Genomic DNA, 21,566 nt, shown 5'->3' on the forward strand with positions numbered 1-21,566 from the left:
ACTAGTCAGGCTCTTGTGCCTCAGCTGGATCGCCAGGCTCCCCTGCCTCAGTCGGTCTGTCAGGTTCCCGTGTCCCAGCCGGCGACAGGTTCCCGCACATCAGCTGTGGTGACCGGACCGCTCCTGATCCCCCTGGATCGTCCCTTGAGTTGGCGTCCTGCGGCTGGAGCCGAATGTGCCGGGGAGGGGGTACCGTCAGGTATGCTCTCTCTCCGGCGCTCTAGGTCGCCATGCTCCTGCGTCTCAGCCGGATTGACAGGTTTCCAGCGCCTCTGCTGAGGTGTCCACTCCTCATCCCCGGGATCGTCATTTTGGTCGGCGTCCTGCGGCTGGAGCCGCACGTCGGGGAGTGGGTACTGTCACGTGTGCTCCCTCTCCGGCCTCTAGGTCACCAGGCTGCTCGTTATGGCGCACACCTGTCACCATCGTTACGCGCACCTGCGCGTCAGACTCACCTGTACTCCATCACTTCCCTGATTACCTTCCCTATATATGTCACTCCCTTTGGTTCCTTCTCCAGGCGTTATTGTTTCTGTTTCCTCTCTGTGCGTTGTTCATGTTTCTTGTATTGTATTATGTTTCGTTTATTCATTAAATGATTCACTCCCTGAACTTGCTTCCCGACTCTCAGTGCACATCATTACAGTATCTTTGTTAATAATACTACAGTTCCCTGAACAGAATGATGCCCACTTTCCGCTACATTAGAATGAGTCCTCCACACAATGCATGAGTCTGAGTAGATGATATGCATCCATCCATTCATCCACACAATTCATCTATACCTAAAAGAGGTTGAGCAGGCCCTGGCTTCAATGTAGAGCCCCTGGCACACTGTGTGCCCTGTGACTCCCTCCCTCCCTCCCTTGCCAATCACTGAGCTCAGCACCGCTCGGAGCTGCATGCGGGCAAAGCCAGCCAGGCCAGATTGGCATCTCTCATTTTACATAACCCCCTAATCTCCTCCAACCAGCCCGGCCACCACCCCACCATCTCAGTGGAAAAGCTGGAAAGCTTTTGTCCCTAAACAAAGGCAAGGCAACAGGGCCCGCACATCTGTCAGCGAGCCACACTCGTTTGTTTTGGACTTCTCTCCTTCTCTTTCTTTCTGCTACCACCACCAAGAATGGTCTTAATGACCGGCAGCAGAAGGATGGAGATGCTATAGCAGTGATGTTTGTTGGGACCGTAAAACGATACCAACAAGGGGGAGTATTCCAGCGGTGTGAGGAGGGACTGAGGAGGGCAGAGGTCAGAGGATGTGGGGAGGATACTAGCGGTTCGCCAGTTTGGACCATGGTTTAGCGTAGGATGGCTTACTAAGGGAGGAAATGCCATACTGACCTGCAGTGGATTTGTTTTTATAGAGCGAGAGTGAGAGATCATGTGATCATTATGGGCCTCATAATAGCATCATTGGAGAGAAAGGCTCTACCTGCTTTTGTGTGGAGTGCTGTTTTAACCCTAACCCTAACCCTTCTTCATTTCCTCACTAAAACACAGTGTGCTCTCTGTCCCTCCCAGGCAGTGGCTAATTTATAAATTGGGATGTACAGGAACAAAAAGTGAGTGCGAGGGGGGGGTGGCCTGGGGTGTTCTGAGGTACGGGAACACATGAGAAAAAGCATTGCATGCATATCATCGCCTTTGCGTAGTGACCGAGCAGTAGAGTGGAGGCACTTAAATAAATTGCACACATGGAGAATTATTTTTGTAGCCTAGGGTCTGGGAAAAATGGAGACTTTGGCAGACTTTTTTTTTACAGCACAAATGATCGAAATGACAGGCTACTTGACACCATCAATGAAAACGACCTTGTCTTGAATCCATCAATAGCCTAGGCCAGGTGTGTGGAGACACATTGTAGGCTACAATATGAGGAGGAAGTTATAGTCCTAAAAATGCTTTCCAGTTTCACTGACTCACGCAATGATGCGCAGCTCACTCGCGTTGATGGCCAATGCGCTAGTGCCAAAAGCCTCTCTCGCTCTCTTTAGGAAAACAATATTTGGAAGTTGATCAAATATTTTGGTAGCCTACAGCATAGTCTTCGCTTTTCAGCAGGAGCAATTTGCTTTCCAACCTGTGTTTTCCCTCGATTGTATTTGAAATATTGCGAAAACAGTTTCGTCTGCATGTTTTTTCACCTGCAGATTTGCTGTGCCTTCCCGACTCTAGGCTATTCCTTGTTATTGGGCTACAATCCACAAGTAGCTTATTTAAAACAAAAATAAACTATTGATCCTCTGTGGCTAGATTATAAATCTACTTTTCACATAACGTTTAACGAAGAGGCAACTCGAATGAACTTTGATCCCTTTTATTATATTTTTTACATTGAAAAAGTAAATTATTTTTCATGCCACGAGAGGTACAGGATCCGACCAAATTGGTTCCGGGAAAAGAAAACAGTCCAAAATGGATGCCGGATCCTGTTCAAAATAGGCACAGCTCCCAAGTAGAACCACTTACTGGATAATGTTGTTGACGGAATTATGTTTGTTTATGGGTGGCACTTTTTGTGGGGAGATTCTGTGGGATGATGATTATGGGTGGTCGCTTCTATATGAGACCTGTGTCAATTTACAGTTAAAGTGTCAACCTGATGAGAGTGTTCAGCTCCTTTCAATAGAATACAGCTTTTGTTGAAAAAGCATTTTTTATTAATTGCCGTTTTAATTAACATTATTTAAAATGTATTAAATTGTTTTTCCCCCCCTCAAATCTACACACAATAACCCATAATGACAAAGCAAAAACACATTTTTAGAAATGTTTGAAAAGTTATTAAAAATAAAAAACTGAAATATCACATTTACATAAGTATTCAGACCCTTTACTTAGTACTTTGTTGAAGCACCTTTGGTAACGATTACATCCGAGTCTTCTCGGGTATGACACTACAAGCTTGGCACACCGGTATTTGGGGAGTTTCTCCCATTCTTCTCTGCATATCCTCTTAAGCTCTGTCAGGTTGGATGGGGAGCGTCACTGCACAGCTATATTCAGGTCTCTCCAGAGATGTTTGGTCATGTTCAAGTCCTGGCTCAAGGACATTCAGAGACTAGTCCCGAAGCAACTCCTACGTTGTCTTGGCTGTGTACTTAGGGTCGTTGCCCTGTTGGAAGGTGAACCTTCGCCCCAGTCTGAAGTCCTGAGTGCTCTGGAGCATGTTTTCATCAAGGATCTCTCTGTACTTTGCTCCATTCATCTTTCCCTCGATCCTGACTAGTCTCCCAGTCCCTGCCGCTGAAAAACATCCCCACCATATGATGCTGCCACCACCATGCTTCACCGTAGGGATGGTGCCAGCTTTCCTCCAGACGTGGCGCTTGGCATTCAGGCCAAAGAGTTCAATCTCGATTTCATCAGACCAGAGAATCTTGTTTCTCATGGTCTGAGAGTCCTTTAGATGCCTTTTGGCAAACTCCAAGCAGGCTGTCATTTGCCTTTTACTGAGGAGAGGCTTCTGTCTGGCCACTCTACCATAAAGGCCTGATTGGTGGAGTGCTGGAGAGTTGTCCTTCTGGAAGGTTCTCCCATCTCCATAGAGGATCTCTAAAGCTCTGTCAGAGTGACCATCAGGTTCTTGGTCACCTCCCTGACCAAGGCACTTCTCCCCTAATTGCTCAGTTTGGCCGGGTGGCCAGCTCTAGGAAGAGTCTTGGTTGTTCTAAACTTCTTCCATTTAAGAATGATGGCGGCCACTGTGTTCTTGGGGACCTTCAATACTGCAGAAATGTTTTGGTACCCTTCCCCAGATGTGTGCCTCAACACAATCCTGTCTCAGAGCTCTACGTACAATTGCTTCGACCTCATGGCTTGGTCTTTGCTCTGACACGCACTGTCAACTGTGGGACCTTATATAGACAGGTGTGTGCCTTTCCAAATCATGTCCAATCAATTGAATTTACCACAGGTGTACTCCAATCAAGTTGTAGAAACATCTCAAGGATGATCAATGGAAAGAGGATGAACCTGAGCTCAATGAGTCTAATAGAAAAGGTTCAGAATAATTATGTAAATAAGGTATTTCTGTATTTTTTTTCATAAATGTACAACAAAAAAAAACGTGTTTTCGCTTTGTCATTATGTGGTATATTTTTTTCAATTTAATCCATTTTAGAATAAGGCTGTAACGTAAAAAAATGTGGAAAAAGGAAAGGGGTCTGAATACTTTCTGAATGCACTGTAGGTAGGGATGAAGTGACTAGGCAACAAGATAGATAATAGACAGTAGCAGCAGTGTATGTGATGAGTGTGGAAGTGTGTGTGTGGCAAATGTGTGCCTGTGTGTACGTGTTATATTGTATGTGAGTGAGTGTGTGTATGTGTGAGTGTGTGGGTAGAGTCCAGTGTGTGTGCATAGTTAGTGCAAAAAGGGTCAATGCAGATAGTCCGGGTAGTTATTTTGTTAACTATTTTGCAGTCTTATGGCTTGGGGGTTAAAGCTGTTCAGAAGCCATTGGTCCCAGACTTAGCGCTCCGGTACCGTTTGCCGTGCTTTAGCAGAGAGAACAGTCTATGACTTGGATGGCTGGAGTCTTTCACCATTTTTAAGGCCTTCCTCTGACACCACCTGGTATAGAGGTCCTGGAGGGCAGGGACTTGGACCATGTATGACATGATGTGTGTGGCTTGGCACACTGTGCATCTGACAGCAACCGCTGGAAGTGTTGATTGGATTTGCAAGTCCTGTGAAAACAGAAACTCATTGTCTCAAACTTTGAGTTCTGGACTTCTGGCACATATTGATTCAATTTGACCTGTAAGCGATCAAAAAGCTGATCTGGTTCAATCTGGTGGTGGAAGCAAAAACAGTCAACTTTTCAAAAGCAGGGCCACGATCTACAGATCTGACATTAGTGGAATGTAGAGTTACATGCAAAGAGGAAACATCACATCAACAGCTCTCAAAGAATAATCAGTGAGGTGCTGATTGAAATTAACCAACTACATAAATAACAAAGTGATTGAGTGAAGTAATCATCCCAGTCTCGACAGGAGGATGGGGAAGTGATAGAAGAGTTTAATCAACACATCAAGGCACCATCAGGAAATGGGAACTGAACATCTTGCACATTTAATGGGCAAATTTATTAAGACCTTACGGTCAACAGAATAATCATGCCATTTCTCAATACATCACCACTCCATTTCCATTCAGAATACCCAACGGACTGAGTAATTAAACAAACAAACCGACTCCCTCGCAGCACAGGAGCTTGATTAGCTGTAGTGCTTGTGGTGAGTGTGTAGCAAGGGTGCATCCCAAAATTGCATCCTATTCCGTATATAGTGCACTACTTTTGACCTAAGCCCTGGTCAAAGGCAGTGCCAGGGAATAGGGTGCCAATAGGGACACAGCCCTAGTCTTCTGATGAAAGACAAGGAGTTCAATCTGTCAGAGAATAGCGCGCATTACTACCCTGACAGTTTACACAACACTACAGTGGTGAAGCTGGGCCTTCCATTCGTTAACAGGGATTAATCCTAAACACTGCTCACTACACTTCTCTCATCAAACCCCAAAAATACACATTCTCAAGAGGGCCCTATCCACCCCCTATTACCGCCATTATATCAACCATAAGTTCTCAAACGTCAAACGCTTACTGCATCTGTAACACTAAGCTCTGCAAGTTAGAACCTCTCTCATCGACCCCTATCTCGCCCCTCCAGGGGGCTAACGTACAGGAACGTACCCCTACCCCATGTGACGGTGCAGCTGCAGGCAGGACATGGTACGGTATGGTGATTTATTGCAAGGTTAATTGTTCAGTGAAAAGGAACAGTGGATCAGCAGAGCTCTGATTATGGTTTAGCTGCTATCGGATTGTAGGATGCGGTTCATTAGCTCCATAATGGGGCTTCTACCCCAGGACAGTGGAGGGGCAGGGGGGACCAGAGGAACCAGGGCATGATGAGGGGAGCACTGCCAGACCACAGGCCTGATTAGGCGCCACTCAGAGGAGGGGGGAGACTTCCTGTGTGTGTCCATGGGCATTGGGCAACACTGGCCAGCTGCATGGTGTCTTTCTCCACTGGACTCTACCCACACACTCACACATACTACACTGACACTCCAACACACAACATATGCTGACACACAAGACACACACACACATGCATATTGACGCTACACACACATACTCACACAGACACACTTTCACACTGTTCACATATGCTTCTGCTACTCTGTTTATTATCTATCCTGATTTCCTGGTCACTTCTACCCCTACCTACATGTACATATTACCTCAATTACCTCGTACCTCTGCACATTGACTCGGTACCTGTACTCCTTGTAAAAAGCTTCGTTATTGTTATTTTATCCTTTTTTTATTTAGCAAATTTTTCGTACTTTTTAACTCTGCATTGTTGGTTAATAAGGGCTCGTAAGTAAACATTTCACGGTAAAGTCTACACCTGTTGTATTCGGCGCATGTGACAAAAAAATATATTTTTGATTTGATGAGAGACAAGGAGGTAGTTGTACTATTGATTGTCCCTTTGTTCCCGCCAGATCATGATTGGATACTAAAGGATATGAACCCCTGGGCTGTAGTACAGCGGGGAGAGTGATGATCCAACAACTGGAATGATGTGTTGTGACATTATCATGAATAAAGTCCATTGCACATTGCTGCCATGGACTGCATCTAACAGAGAGGAAGCAAGAAAAGCAGATGAACAGTTGAGAAAGAAGGGAGGTAGGGAAGGGGAGGGAGGGAAGGGGAGAGTTACAGAGAGAGAGAAAGAGCGAGGGAGGGAGGGAGAGAGGGGGGGGGAGAGAAAGAGGGAGGGAGAGAACTGGAGTATGAGAGAGTCATAGAGAGTTGGTATAATCAGTCCTGGGATGTATGCCTAATGGACTGTAATCTTCTGTTTCCTGATATTAACTACAATCAGCAATCAAAGTGCACTGCAATTCATGAGCTTGTAAAAACATGTTTTGGGACAGTACATCTAATGCACTTTCCATTTTCTGAGCTCTGCCTCTTTTAAAATGAACATGTCAAAAAAATGATGCTGGTTTAGTGGAGCCAGTAAAAAAAAAAAAGGGGGGAAACGGGAACATTCCTCATGCTCATTAGCTTAAAACGAAAATGGACTGCAGAACAAATTAATGTTAACTTTCATTTCTGGTTTTACATAAATATGAAAACCTGGAGCAGCTCAAGGGATGTCGGGTGGGAGGGTTCAGAGGGGTGCACGCAGCGCACTGCACAGGCCTTCTGAAACCCATGGAAATAAACCGGCATATTTTTTACATGGAGATTGGGTTGGTTCTCTTAAAACGTCTTTGGCCTACCTTTGTGTTTCTCTCTCTTTGCCGTGGGAGCATGAGGAAAAGGTTAGCTACTCCGACAGTGTTCGTCGCGTGGTGACTACCAACACACACACACACACACACACACACACACACACACACACACACACACACACACACACACACACACACACACACACACACACACACACACACACACACACACACACACACACACACACACACACACACACACACACACACACACACACACACACACACACACAGGCCCTCTCTCTCTAATGGAGAGTCCAGTTAACATGCTGCGGCTCTGTGTGCAATCAATGGGTGTTCGTCAGTTCCTTCGCCTTGCTAAAAATACAGCTTCTCTTTCATCCTGCGCCATTCATTTTGAATGTGAGAGCTTTACTGGGTGCTGGTGAGCGGGCCTGGCGGGAGCGCAAGGACTAGCTCCTCCTGTAAAGTAGTTGGCGCAGAACATCTAGTTATTTACTGCCTCTGACCCATGCCATGCCTCCCTCCCTGCACCTGTAAAGCCCAAATGACAGTGACAATGACTTGTCCCTCATGCTGCGTTAACCTTCATTCTTTCCAACAGGAGTTAGCTAGTAGAATATGGCCGACCGCATGGATTGACTACAACCACATGCAAACTCCTTTCCCTCCGCCAAGTGTTCATGTGAACAGCAGGAGACACCGTGCTTAATTTGATTAGCATTCAGCACTTCTCAGATTTGACTTTGTTTTTTCCAGCACCTATTCGCCCAGATCCGGTACCTCTCGCGGCATGATTAATTCATTGTTTAAATGTTCGCACTGTAGACATTCTAATAAAAGCGATTAGCGCTAAATTAAGTTGTCTCCTCGTTATTTCTCCCGCCCCCCAGAAAGATCCTCATGTAAAAGCGTGGTGATCCTTCTATGTAAGCATCCCATCCTGCCACACTGATTCCAGACCTGCTCTCTTATTTGTACATAGATGATGGTGAGGGCCTGTGGGGTAAGTAACTGATCTTGACATAGGTCTTGGTAGTGGTGGTCAGCAAACTGTTCCTGATGGCGCTGCTAATCCCGTCAGTTCAGCATCACCACCGGCACCACCGGCACCTCCACTAGCTAGTAGGCCTACAAGGGAGGGGGGCAGTGCATCCACCACGAAGTGCTCTGAGCAGTAGTCATTTGCTGTTCAAGAACAAGCAAACGTATTTCCCCTGGCTTGTCATTCAGAATTCAAAGTTGGGCTGTACAACATGCAAAAAGGTAGGGAACTTGGGTCTAGAAATGACTGGAGGGATTAAACTAGCAAAAGAGTGGGTGGAATGTACAGTAAATTAACATCATATGCATCAGATGTAAAAAAACAAAAAACAAAGAGCACTCAGAAAAAAGGTTTTTGAACATGCCTGAACCAAGGTGCATTTGGTGGCAGCAAGCCTTGTAGACAAGGCTAAAGAGGACACCCAGGTTAACAAATTTTTGGGTGTAATACACACAACAGTCAGAGTCTTCAGAACAGACTTAGAAGAGGCTAAACATCACAGCCACATGCCCGCTCGTGGCTTTGAGCAAGAAGTTGACTCTCAGGAGTTAAATGGACTTGACATGGGGAGAGTCATTGTGGGAGGTTTTGAAAACTAAGGTAGGATTTTTTTTCCCCTTTACCTTCACAGCACAGAACACATTTGTATTCTGAATATGTGCTTTATATTATCACATAGGCAGGAGGTGTTCTGCTGTAGCCTACAAGTTATATTCCGATATTTGTTCTACTGCTACATTGATGTCTTTAACATTATATGAAATTGGGGTTTTGTAAGCCCCACAGCTGAGTATGTGTGCATATGGCAGGTGTTCTGCAGTGTCGTCTAAAAATGTTGCTGTACATTGATGTCTCGAAAATTTGCCTAAAAGAAATTCAGCCTTGTGTAAACCTCGCAGCTATACTCAAGTATGTGTGCATACTGCAGTGACGTCTAAAATGCTTTGAATTAATTAACCTTGGGCTGTCGGTTTCAACACCATAGATAGTAGGCTACTTGGCTGCTACGTTGTGTTTTTTTCCTCATTAGCTGTGTTCGAATACTCATACTAACCGTACTATTTGTGACGTAAATAGAGTATGTAGCATGCCATAGTTAGCATGCCAAAAGTTCCCTGATGTCATACTAAATTCACCAAAATACAAAGTATACAAGCAGTGAACACTATTTCTGTGCTTTTAGGGCCCATAATGCAATTCTTCAGAAAATGAGCGTGGCTTCACAACGTTTTCAGATTTGAAGAAAATGGCGGAAAATATGCAGCCGAAGTCTGACGAGAGCGGATACAAATTCATATTGCTTTAATAACTAATTATGACAAATGTTAATAAAATGTTGAGCAACATAATAAAGTAATGACTTTTCAAATAAGTTACGTTAAATGTTATGTTAGCTGACAAATTGTTAGCTACGCTATCCATACGATCCGCATAGTATTACAGCAGTATGTACAGGTATGTTGTTGCCAGCAGCACAGTTACAGTTACCAACACTCTGGATAGCATGAAAACAGCTTAACCAGCTCTGCTAGGGCGAGTAAAATGGTCAGAGTGAGGTGTTCTTTCATTTGTGTCTGGAAACAGCTAGCCAACGTTAGCCAGTTAGCTTGGGTACTTGACTGCCATTGTGAGGTCAGAACGCTCGGACCAACCCTACTCCTCAGTTAGAGCGTCCAGTGACGCACTCCGTGAGAGAAACGCTCTGAGTTTAAGAAATGACAATCTGACAACGCTCTGGATTTACATAAACCCAGCACTCTGAGCGCACTCTGGCACTCCAGATTGAATTTACGAACACACCCGAAAAACGTAAAATGTCTAGCTAGTCACCTCGTTGGTCTTTTCAGTTCGCTGCAGCTAGCGACTGGAACGAGCTGCAACAATCACCCTAACTGGACAGTTTAATCTCAATCTCTTAATTCAAAGATTCAATCATGGACACTCTTACTGACAGTTGTGGCTGCTTTGTGTGATGTATTGTTGTCTCTACCTTCTTGCCCTTTGTGCTGTTGTCTGTGCCCAATAATGTTTGTACCATGTTTTGTGCTGCTACTATGTTGTGTTGCTGCCTTGCTATGTTGTTGTCTTAGGTCTCTCTTTATGTAGTGTTGTCTCTCTTGTCGTGATGTGTGTTTTGTCCTATATTTATATTTAAAAAATATATTTTTAATCCCAGCCCTCGTCCCCGCAGGAGGCCTTTTGGTAGGACGTCATTTTAAATAAGAATTTGTTCTTAACTGACTTGCCTAGTTAAATAAAGGTAAAATAAAAAGCCACTTTGTTTTCATACTGCTATACTCATTTCATATGTATATACTGTATTTTAGTCAATTCACCTCAGACATTGCTCGTCCTAATATTTATATATTTCTTAATTCCTTTACTTTAGATTTGCGTGTATTGTTGTGAATTGTTAGATATTACTGCACTGTTGAAGCTAGGAACACAAGCATTTCGCTACACCCATAATAACATTTGATTTGATACACTTCCGGGAGACAGGCAAAACGCTAGTAGGCTCAACTGAAAGGATACCGTTTGTTTACAGTATACTAAAATGAGCTAATAGTACAGTATATACTACACTCATTAAGTATGTAGTATACAGTATGTTAGTATGGGTATTCAAACACAACTAATGTGCTCCGGTACCTTAGAGCTCTTACAAAAAAAGTGTCCGTCTAGAACTTTAAAGGGTTCTTTGACTGTTCCAATAGGACAGGGATCATGAACTACATTACATTTTTTTATTGAGCAGATAGTCAGGGGGCCGGAACAAATTGACCGCAAGAAGCCCAAACAGATTTAATATTTGACTAAAAGATACTGTAATAATGTCAAATCGTACTTACATTTGTATATGATCGCGTACACTGAGTATACAAAACATTAAGAACACCTGCTCTTTCCATGACATACAGTGCCTTGCAAAAGTATTCATCCCCCTTGGCTTTTTTCCTATTTTGTTGCATTGCAACCTGTAATTTAAATTGATTTTTATTTGGATTTCATGTAATGGTCATACACAAAATAGTCCAAATTGGTGACGTGAAATGAAAAAAAACACTTCTTTCAATTTATTTTATTTAATTACAAACGGAAAAGTGGTGCGTGATTTTGTATTCACCCCCTTTGCTATGAAGCCCCTAAATAAGATCTGGTGCAACCAAATTACCGTCAGAAGTCACATAATTAGCTAAATAATGTCCACCTGTGTGCAACATGATCTGTCACATGATCTCAGTATATATATACACACACCTGTTCTGAAAGGCCCCAGAGTCTGCAACACCACAAGGCAAGGGGCACCACCAAGCAAGCAGCACCATGAAGACCAAGGAGCTCTCCAAACAGGTCAGGGACAAAGTTGTGGAGAAGGACAGATCACGGTTGGGTTATAAAAAATATCCAAAACTTTGAACATCCCACAGAGCACCATTATTAAAAAAAGGAAAGAATATGGCAACACGACAAACCTGCCAAGAAAGGGCCGCCCACCAAAACTCACAGACCAGGCAAGGAGGGCATTAATCAGAGAGGCAACAAAGAGATCAAAGATAACCCCGAAGGAGCTGCAAAGAGGAGATTGGAGTATCTGTCCATAGGACCACTTTAAGCCATACACTCCACAGAGCTGGGCTTTACGGAAGAGTGGCCAGAAAAAAGCCAGTGCTTAAAGAAAAAAAATAAGCAAACACGTTTGGAGTTCACCAAAAGGCATGTGGGAGACTACCTAACCATATGGAATAAGGTACTCTGGTCAGATGAGACTAAAATGTTGCTTTTTGGCCATCAAGGAAAACACTATCTGGTGCAAACCCAACACCTCTCATCACCCCGAGAACACCATCCCCACAGTGAAGCATGATGGTGGCAGCATCATGCTGTGGGGATGTTTTTCATCGGCAGGGACTGGGAAACTGGTCAGAATTAAAGGAATGGTGGATGGTGCTAAATACAGGGAAATTGAGGGAAACCTGTTTCAGTCTTCCAGAGATTTGAGTCTGGGATGGAGGTTCACCTTCCAGCAGGACAATGACACTAAGCATACTGCTAAAGCAACACTCGAGGGGTTTAAGGGGAAACATTTAAAGGTCTTGGAATGGCCTAGTCAAAGCCCAGACCTCAATCCAATTGAGAATCTGTGGTATGACTTAAAGATTGATGTATACCAGTGGAACCCTTCCAACTTGAAGGAGCTGGAGCAGTTTTGCCTTTAATGGGCAAAAATCCCAGTGGCTAGATGTGCCAAGTTTATAGAGACATACCCCAAGAGACTTGCAGCTGTAATTGTTGTAAAGCAACAAAATATGAAAAATGCCGAAGGTGGTGAATGCTTTCGCAAGCCACTGTAGACTGACCAGGTAAATCCAGGTGAAAGCTATGATCCCTTATTGATGTCGCTTATTAAATCCACTTCAATTAATGTAGATTATGGGGAGTAGACAGGTTAGGTTATGATTTTTAAGCCTTGAGACAACTGAGACATGGATTGTGTGCAATTCAGACAAAATATTGAAGTGCCTTTGAATGGGGTATGATAGTATTTTAGCACTTAGTTAACCCTTATTTTACCAGGTAAGTTGACGGAGAACACATTCTCATTTACAGCAATGACCTAGGGAATAGTTACAGGGGAGCTGGGGATGATTAGGTGACCATAATAGTATGAGGGCCAGATTGGAAATTTAGCCAGGACTCTTACAATAAGTGCCATGGGATCTTAAGTGACCACAAAGAGTCAGGACACATTGTTTAATTTACCATACGAAAGACGGCACCCTACAGAGGGCAATGTCCCCAATCACAGAGGAAAGAGTGCCTCCTACTGGCCCTCCAACAACACTTCCAGCAGCATCTGGTCTCACGTCAAGGGACCGACCAGGACCAACCCTGCTTAACTTCAGAGGTAAGCCAGCAGTGGGATGCAGGGTGGTATGCTGCCAGGCGCACCAGTTTGTGTCAAGAACTGCAATATTTCTGGATTTTCACGCTCAACAGTTTCCTGTGTGCGGCAAGAATGGTCCACCACCCAAAGGACATCCAGCCAACTGGACACAACTGTGGGAAGCATTGGAGTCAACAAGGGCCAGCATCCCTGTGGAACACCTTGTAGGGTCCATTCCCTGACGAATTGAAGCTATTCTGAGGGCAAAAGGGGGGGGGTCAAAAACATCCCACTCCCCAACCCCTCGATCCCTGGTACCCAGCAGTTAAGAGCAATTGGCCAGTAACCGAAAGGTTGCTGGTTAGAATCCCAGAGCCATTGAGCAAGGCTGTTAACCACCAAATGCTTCCCGATGACATCGAGCAAGGCTGCCCCCCCCCACACCTCGCTGATTCAGAGGAGTTGGGATGCATGTGGAAGACACATTTCGGTTGAATGCATTCAGTTGTGACATCCCTCCACCAAATCAAATGAGACATTTCCTCTGATATTTTTGGCAGGAACACCTGGGAGACAGGGAGTCAGAGAGGGACTAGTCCGTAAAATCCCAGGCTAGAACCATAACATAACAAATAATACTAAACAAACGATACAGAAAGAGAGAGCGGTTACAAGGGAGAGAGAGTGCTATCAGGCCCCCTGTGGAGCTTTGAAGCACCGCTCTGGGGGCCACGGTGGGCACCCGTAAGAGAAGCTGGCCCTGCAGGGCTCTGGACAAACTCCTCTGAGGATTAGTTTTGCTATGATTTCACGTCGTTCTCAGTGGCCTCTTGAATGCGACAGATGACGGATCTATTTTCCTACACTGTTTCACCTGCTCTAAATGGAACCACATGCTGCACACACAGGGCCGCCTCTCCTTTGTCTGTAATTGGAAGCACATGCAGAGCAGCGGAAAAGAGAGGAGAGGAGAGGAGAGGAGAGGAGAGGAGAGGAGAGGAGAGGAGAGGAGAGGAGCAGAGTAGAGCTGAGCCCGACAGGGGACCTCTGTCGGGGTGCGACACTCTAGGCGGGGTCAAGTGGGAGAGAGGGAGGGGGAGAGGAAGATGGGCGGGGGTGGAGGGCGAGAGGGTGTTGGTAAGGGCAGCGGGAGGGAGGGAGAGAGAGAGAGAAGGATAGAGGGAGAGAGAGTGGGATGGAGGAAGGGAAGGCCACAACAGGGGCCCTCAATACAGGATAGAGAAGTGTTTCAGTTCATTGGGGGTGACAATAGGTGAGTCAGATAGTACGAGTACGGTGTGAATTGTTTTTCCACTAACCGACTTAGGTTTTAACGGACAGTGTTTTGTCAGTGAAGTTGTGGAAGAGACCTTGACATTCAGCCTGACTTGCTGGGAGAACATGAGCTGTCTAACTGTAAGCACGGCTGTGTGATGCCTGACTCTGCACAGCACAGGACAGCTAGGCCTTGGACCCAGGGAAGAGGGGAACACGCACACTTACATCACCACTCCTCTCCGCTTCTCTCCTCCACACCAGGGGAAGATTTCAGAAGAGGTGTACTGCATCTTATCTATCTGTTAACCTCGTTGGTCTGCTGTCCCTCATGTGCACTGCTCATAGATTTAAGGCCTGGTTATAAACAGAAATACTACCATAGATACTACAGAGTCATCTAAGAACTCTCCAATGACCAGACTAGTGCCTTACCTTGGGTTCTGTCACTTGATTGGTTAATCAAATTATAGGAGGCTGATCCTGCAGACTTTTGGCCTTCTGCTATTGTTCACAATAGTATAGTACCAGTCAAAAGTTTGGATACACCTACTCATTCAAGGGTTTTTCTTTATTTTTACTATTTTCTACATTGTAGAATAATAGTGAAGACATCAAAACCATGAAATAACACATACAGTGAGGGAAAAAAGTATTTGATCCCCTGCTGATTTTGTACGTTTGCCAACTGACAAAGAAATGATCAGTCTATAATTTTAATGGTAGGTTTATTTGAACAGTGAGAGACAGAATATCAACAAAAAAATCCAGAAAAACGCATGTCAAAAATGTTATGAATTGATTTGCATTTTAATGAGGGAAATAAGTATTTGACCCCTCTGCAAAACATGACTTAGTACTTGGTGGCAAAACCCTTGTTGGCAATCACAGAGGTCAGACGTTTCTTGTAGTTGGCCACCAGGTTTGCACACATCTCAGGAGGGATTTTGTCCCACTCCTCTTTGCAGATCTTCTTCAAGTCATTAAGGTTTCGAGGCTGACGTTTGGCAACTCGAACCTTCAGCTCCCTCCACAGATTTTCTATGGGATTAAGGTCTGGAGACTGGCTAGGCCACTCCAGGACCTTAATGTGCTTCTTCTTGAGCCACTCCTTTGTTGCCTTGGCCGTGTGTTTTGGGTCATTGTCATGCTGGAATACCCATCCACGACCCATTTTCAATACCCTGGCTGAGGGAAGGAGGTTTTCACCCAAGATTTGACGGTACATGGCCCCGTCCATCGTCCCTTTGATGCGGTGAAGTTGTCCTGTCCCTTTAGCAGAAAAACACCCCCAAAGCATAATGTTTCCACCTCCATGTTTGACGGTGGGGATGGTTTCTTGGGGTCATAGGCAGCATTCCTCCTCCTCCAAACACGGCAAGTTGGGTTGATGCCAAAGAACTCCATTTTGGTCTCATCTGACCACAACACGTTCACCCAGTTGTCCTCTGAATCATTCAGATGTTCATTAGCAAACTTCGGGCATGTATATGTGCTTTCTTGAGCAGGGGGACCTTGCGGGCGCTGCAGGATTTCAGTCCTTCACGGCATAGTGTGTTACCAATTGTTTTCTTGATGACTATGGTCCCAGCTGCCTTGAGATCATTGACAAGATCGTCCTGTGTAGTTCTGGGCTGATTCCTCACCGTTCTCATGATCATTGCAACTCCACGAGGTGAGATCTTGCATGGAGCCCCAGGCTGAGGGAGATTGACAGTTCTTTTGTGTTTCTTCCATTTGCGAATAATCACAGAAACTGTTGTCACCTTCTCACCAAGCTGCTTGGCGATGGTCTTGTAGCCCATTCCAGCCTTGTGTAGGTCTACAATCTTGTCCCTGATATCCTTGGAGAGCTCTTTGGTCTTGGCCATGGTGGAGAGTTTGGAATCTGATTGATTGATTGCTTCTGTGGACAGGTATCTTTTATACAGGTAAGAAACTGAGATTAGGAGCACTCCCTTTAAGAGTGTGCTCCTAATCTCCGTTCGTTACCTGTATGAAAGACACCTGGGAGCCAGAAATCTTTTTGATTGAGAAGGGGTCAAATACTTATTTCCCTCATTAAAATGCAAATCAATTTATAACATTTTTGACATGCATTTTTCTGGATATTTTTGTTGTTATTCTGTCTCTCACTGTTCAAATAAACCTACCATTAAAATTATAGACTGATAATTTCTTTGTCAGTGGGCAAACGTACAAAATCAGCAGGGGATCAAATACTTTTTTCCCTCACTGTATGGAATCATGTAGTAAATAAAAAAATAAAAACATAAAATGAAAATATATTTTATATTTGAGATACTTCAAAATAGCCATGCTTCGCCTTGATGACAGCTTTGCACACTCTTGGCATTCTCTCAACCAGCTTCATGAGGTAGTCACCTGTAATGCATTTTTATTAACAGATGTGCCTTAAAAGTCAATCCGGGAAATTTCAAGAAGTTTTTAAGTTTCTTCAAGTGCAGTCGCAAAAACCATAAAGCGCTATGATGAAACTGGCTCTCATGAGGACCGCCACAGGAAAGGAAGACTTAGAGTTTCCTCTGCTGCAGAGGATAAGTTCAATAGAGTTAATTGCACATCAGATTGCAGCCCAAATAAATGCTTCACAGTGTTCAAGTAACAGACACATCTCAACATCAACTGTTCAGAGGAGACTGCGTGAATGTCATGACTTCCGCCGAAGTTGGTGCCTCTCCTTGTTTGGGCGTTGTTCGGCGGTCGACGTCACCGGCTTTCTAGCCTCCACCGATCTACATTTCTTTCTCCATTTGTTTTGTCTGTATTGTACACACCTGGTTCCCATTACGTTTTAATTATTTCCCTATTTAACCCTCTGGAGCCATCATGGTTTTGTGTGTGTTTATTGTTGTCAGTTGTCTCGTTTATGTGATTCTGGATTTTCGTTCTCCTTGTTGGAAGATTATTTTTGAGTAAAGTTACTATTATTACTCATCTGTGTCCTGCGCCTGACTCCGCCTTACCCACATCACCTAGACTCTGACAGTGAATCAGTCCTTCATGGTCAAATTACTGCAAAGAAACCACTACTAAAGGACACCAATAAGAAGAAGAGACTTGCTTGGGCCATGAAAAACGAGCAATCGACATTAGACCGGTGGAAATCTGTCCTTTGGTCTGATGAGTCCAAATGTGATTTTTTTTCTCCAAACGCCATGTTTTTGTAAGACGCAGAGTAGGTGAACGGATGATCTCTGCATGTGTGGTTGCCACCGTGAAGCATGGAGGTGGTGGTGTGATGGTGCTTTGCTGGTGACACTGTCAGTGATTTATTTAGAATTCAAGGCATACTTAACCAGCATGGCTACGACAGCATTCTGGAGCGATACGCCATCCCATGTGGTTTGCGTAGTGGGATTATCATTTGATTTAACAGGACAATGACCTAACACCTCCAGGCTGTGTAAGGGCTATTTGACCAAGAAGAGTGATGGAGTGCTACATCAGATGACCTGGCCTTCACAATTACCCGACCTCAACCCAATTGAGATGGTTTGGAATGAGTTGGACCGCAGAGTGAAGGAAAAACAGCCAACAAGTGCTAAGCATATGTGGGAACTCCTTCAAGACTGTTGGAAAGCATTCCTCATGAAGTGGGTTGAGAGAATGCCAAGAGTGTGCAAAGCTGTCATCAAGGCAAATGGTGGCTACTTGAAGAATCTAAAATATATTTTGATTTGTTTAACACTTTTTTGGTTACTACAGGATTTCATGTGTTATTTAATAGTTTTGATGTCTTCACTATTATTCTACAACGTAGAAAATAGTAAAATTGAATAAAAACCCTTGAATGAGCAGGTGTCCAAACATTTGACTGGTACTGTTTATCTCAATGGAGGCTGTTGAGGGGAGGACAGCTCATAATAATGTCTGGAACAGAATAAATTAAATGGCATCAAACACATGGAAACCATGTGCTTGATCTATTTGATACCATTCCACTCATTACCACGAGCCTGTCCTCCCCAATTAAGGTGCCACCAACCTCCTGTGGTATATGTCCCCAGACCCTTCTCTCGGCTGTGATGGCAATGATGGTTAACAGCCAAGCCCAGCAATTGCCAAGAACATTGGGTGCAAACATCCATTTTCAAATTTAAACCACATTACTCCGAAAACCAACAAATTGCGTTCCTGATTGAGACTGACACCAGTTGTAAACTCATCAGGGTAAGTGGGCGTACCATGGGGGCCTGTTAAGTGGCTTGATTGCGATGGAAAAGCTGGAGGGCCATTCCACCAAACTGTGATTAGCACCTTATTACAGTCATTTTGGGCTAGATTAGCTGTCCGAAAACAAAGATTATCGCTATTCTACTCCAGCAGCTAACTGGAGAGAACTACTTTTGGTCACTCTGGAACAGACCATAGAGAAAGAGGCCCCTATCTCACAAACAGTGTAGATTGAATTCAGAAATCTGGGTTTATGTTTTGTATATCCAGCACAGGAACAACACTGTTGCCTTGCAGACAGGCACTTTGGTTGTACTACACTGACACCTGTTGGTACGAACCAGAACTGCAACTGATTATCCACATTTTGTTATTTAAAAAGGCAAGTCAGTTAAGAACAAATTCTTACTTACAATGACAGCCTACCCCAGCCGGCACTCGGAAAATTGTGCGCTTCCCTATGGGACTTCCAATCACAGCCAGATATGATTCAGCCTGGATTTGAACCAAGGACTGTAGCGACGCCTCTTCCACTGAGATGCAGTGCCTTCGACCACCACGCCACTCAGGAGTCTTGTGTCTTTTTTCTTTGACTTCTTGTGCACTCTTGTCTGGTTCCCTTTTGAATGATTGAAAAAGCTGCAAATAATTAATGGGTAGAGAATACATTTGCTTGATTAGCTTTTCAAGGTTGTGAGTACCTCAGTAGACCCGCCGTAACCCCTAGAGCACTAGGTCTGAGATGTAATTAAATACAGTGCATTCAGACAGTATTCAGACCCCTTGACTTTTTCCACATTTTGTTACGTTACAGCCCTATTCTAAATCATCCCCCCCTCATCAATCTACACACAATACCCCATAAAGACAAAACAAGAAGGAAATATCACATTTACATAAGTATTCAGACCCTTTACTCAGTACTTTTTTGAAGAACCTTTGGCAGCTATTACAGTATCGAGTCTTCTTGTGTATGACACTGCAAGCTTGGCACACCTGTATTTGGAGAGTTTCTCCCATTCTTCTCTGCAGATTCTCTCAAGCTCTGTCCGGTTGGATGGGGAGTGTCGCTGCACAGTTATTTTCAGGTCTCTCCAGAGATGTTTGATTGGGTCCAAGTCCGGGCTCTGGCTGGGCCACTCAAGGACATTCAGAGATTTGTGCCAAAACCACTTCTGCGTTTTCTTGGCTGTGTGCTTAGGGTCGTTGTCCTGTTGGAAGGTGAACCTTCATCCCAGGCTGAGGTCCTGAGCAGGTTTTCATCAAGAATCTCTCTGTACTTTGCTCTGTTCATCTTTCCCACAAACCTGAATTGTCTCCCAGTCCCTGCCACTGAAAAACATCCCCACAGCATGATGCTGCCACCATCATGCTTCACCGTAGGGATGTTGCCAGGTTTCCTCCAGACGTGACTCTTGGCATTCAGGCCAAAGCATTCAATCTTACCTTCATCAGACCAAATAATCTTGTTTCTCATACTTTGAGAGTCCATTAGGTGTCTTTTGGCAAACTCCAAGCGGGCTGTCATTTGCCTTTTTTCTGAGGAATGGCTTCCGTCTGGCCACTCTACCATAAAGGCCTTATTGGTGGAGTGCTGCAGAGATGGTTGTCCTTCTAGAAGGTTCTCCCATCTCCAGAGAGGAACTCTGGAGCTCTGTCACGGGGACCATCAGGTTCTTGGTCACCTCCCTGACCAAGGCCCTTCTCCCCCAATTGCTCAGTTTGGCTTTGCAGCCAGCTTTAGGAAGAGTCTTTGTGATTCCAAACTTCTTCCATTTAAGAATGATGGTGACCACTGTGTTCTTGGGGACCTTCAATGCTGCAGAAATGTTTTGGTACCCTTCCCCAGATCTGTGCCTCGACACAACCCTGTCTCGGAGCTCTACGGACAATTCCTTCGACCTCATGGCTTGGTTTTTGCTCTGACATGCACTGTCAACTGTGGGACCTTATATAGACAGGTGTGTGCCTTTCCAAATCATGTCCAATCAATTGAATTTACCACAGGTGGACTCCAATCAAGTTGTAGAAACACCTCAAGGATGATCAATGGAAACAGGATGCACCTGAACTCAGTTTCGAGTCTCACAACAAAGGGTCTGAATACTAATGTAAATAAGGTATTTCAGATCTTTATTTTTAATACATTTACAAACATTTCAAAAAAACTGTTTTTAACTTGTTATTATGGGGTATTGTGTGTAGATTGATGAGGAATTGTTTTTATTTAATCCATTTTAGAACAATGCTGTAACGTAACAAATTGTGGAAAAGTCAAGGGTTGGAATACTTCCCGAATGCACTGTATACAACAGAGAAAAGGGAAAAGGGGCAATGTCACTGTTGATAGGACATTTCAGCAGGAGGCAAAGCAGGTGTGATCTGGTCGTGACCAGATGTACATATGATGTGATTAGGGACGTGTGCTGCATCACGTAGCTACCCCTCATACACACACAAACACATGCACACCACACACACGCATGTGTACACACACACACACACACACACACACACACACACACACACACACACACACACACACACACACACACACACACACACACACACACACACACACACACACACACACACACACACACACACACACACACACACACACACACACAGCACACACCACAGTCTTATCAACGTCAGCCACCCCAGTGGTGACTCACCAGCCTGTAGACTATCTATCCCAATATAAAGATGTTGTATTGTCACATACACCGGATAGGTGCAGTAAAATGTGTTGTTTTACAGGGTCACCCATAGTAGTACGGCACCCCTGGAGCAAATTAGGTGCCTTGCTCAAGGACACATCGGCTTACTTGCTTCATGAACAATGAACGGCATGAATAAATGTCAAAACA

Source organism: Salvelinus alpinus, chromosome 9 (assembly GCF_045679555.1).
Source record: "Salvelinus alpinus chromosome 9, SLU_Salpinus.1, whole genome shotgun sequence".
Taxonomy (NCBI): domain Eukaryota; kingdom Metazoa; phylum Chordata; class Actinopteri; order Salmoniformes; family Salmonidae; genus Salvelinus; species Salvelinus alpinus.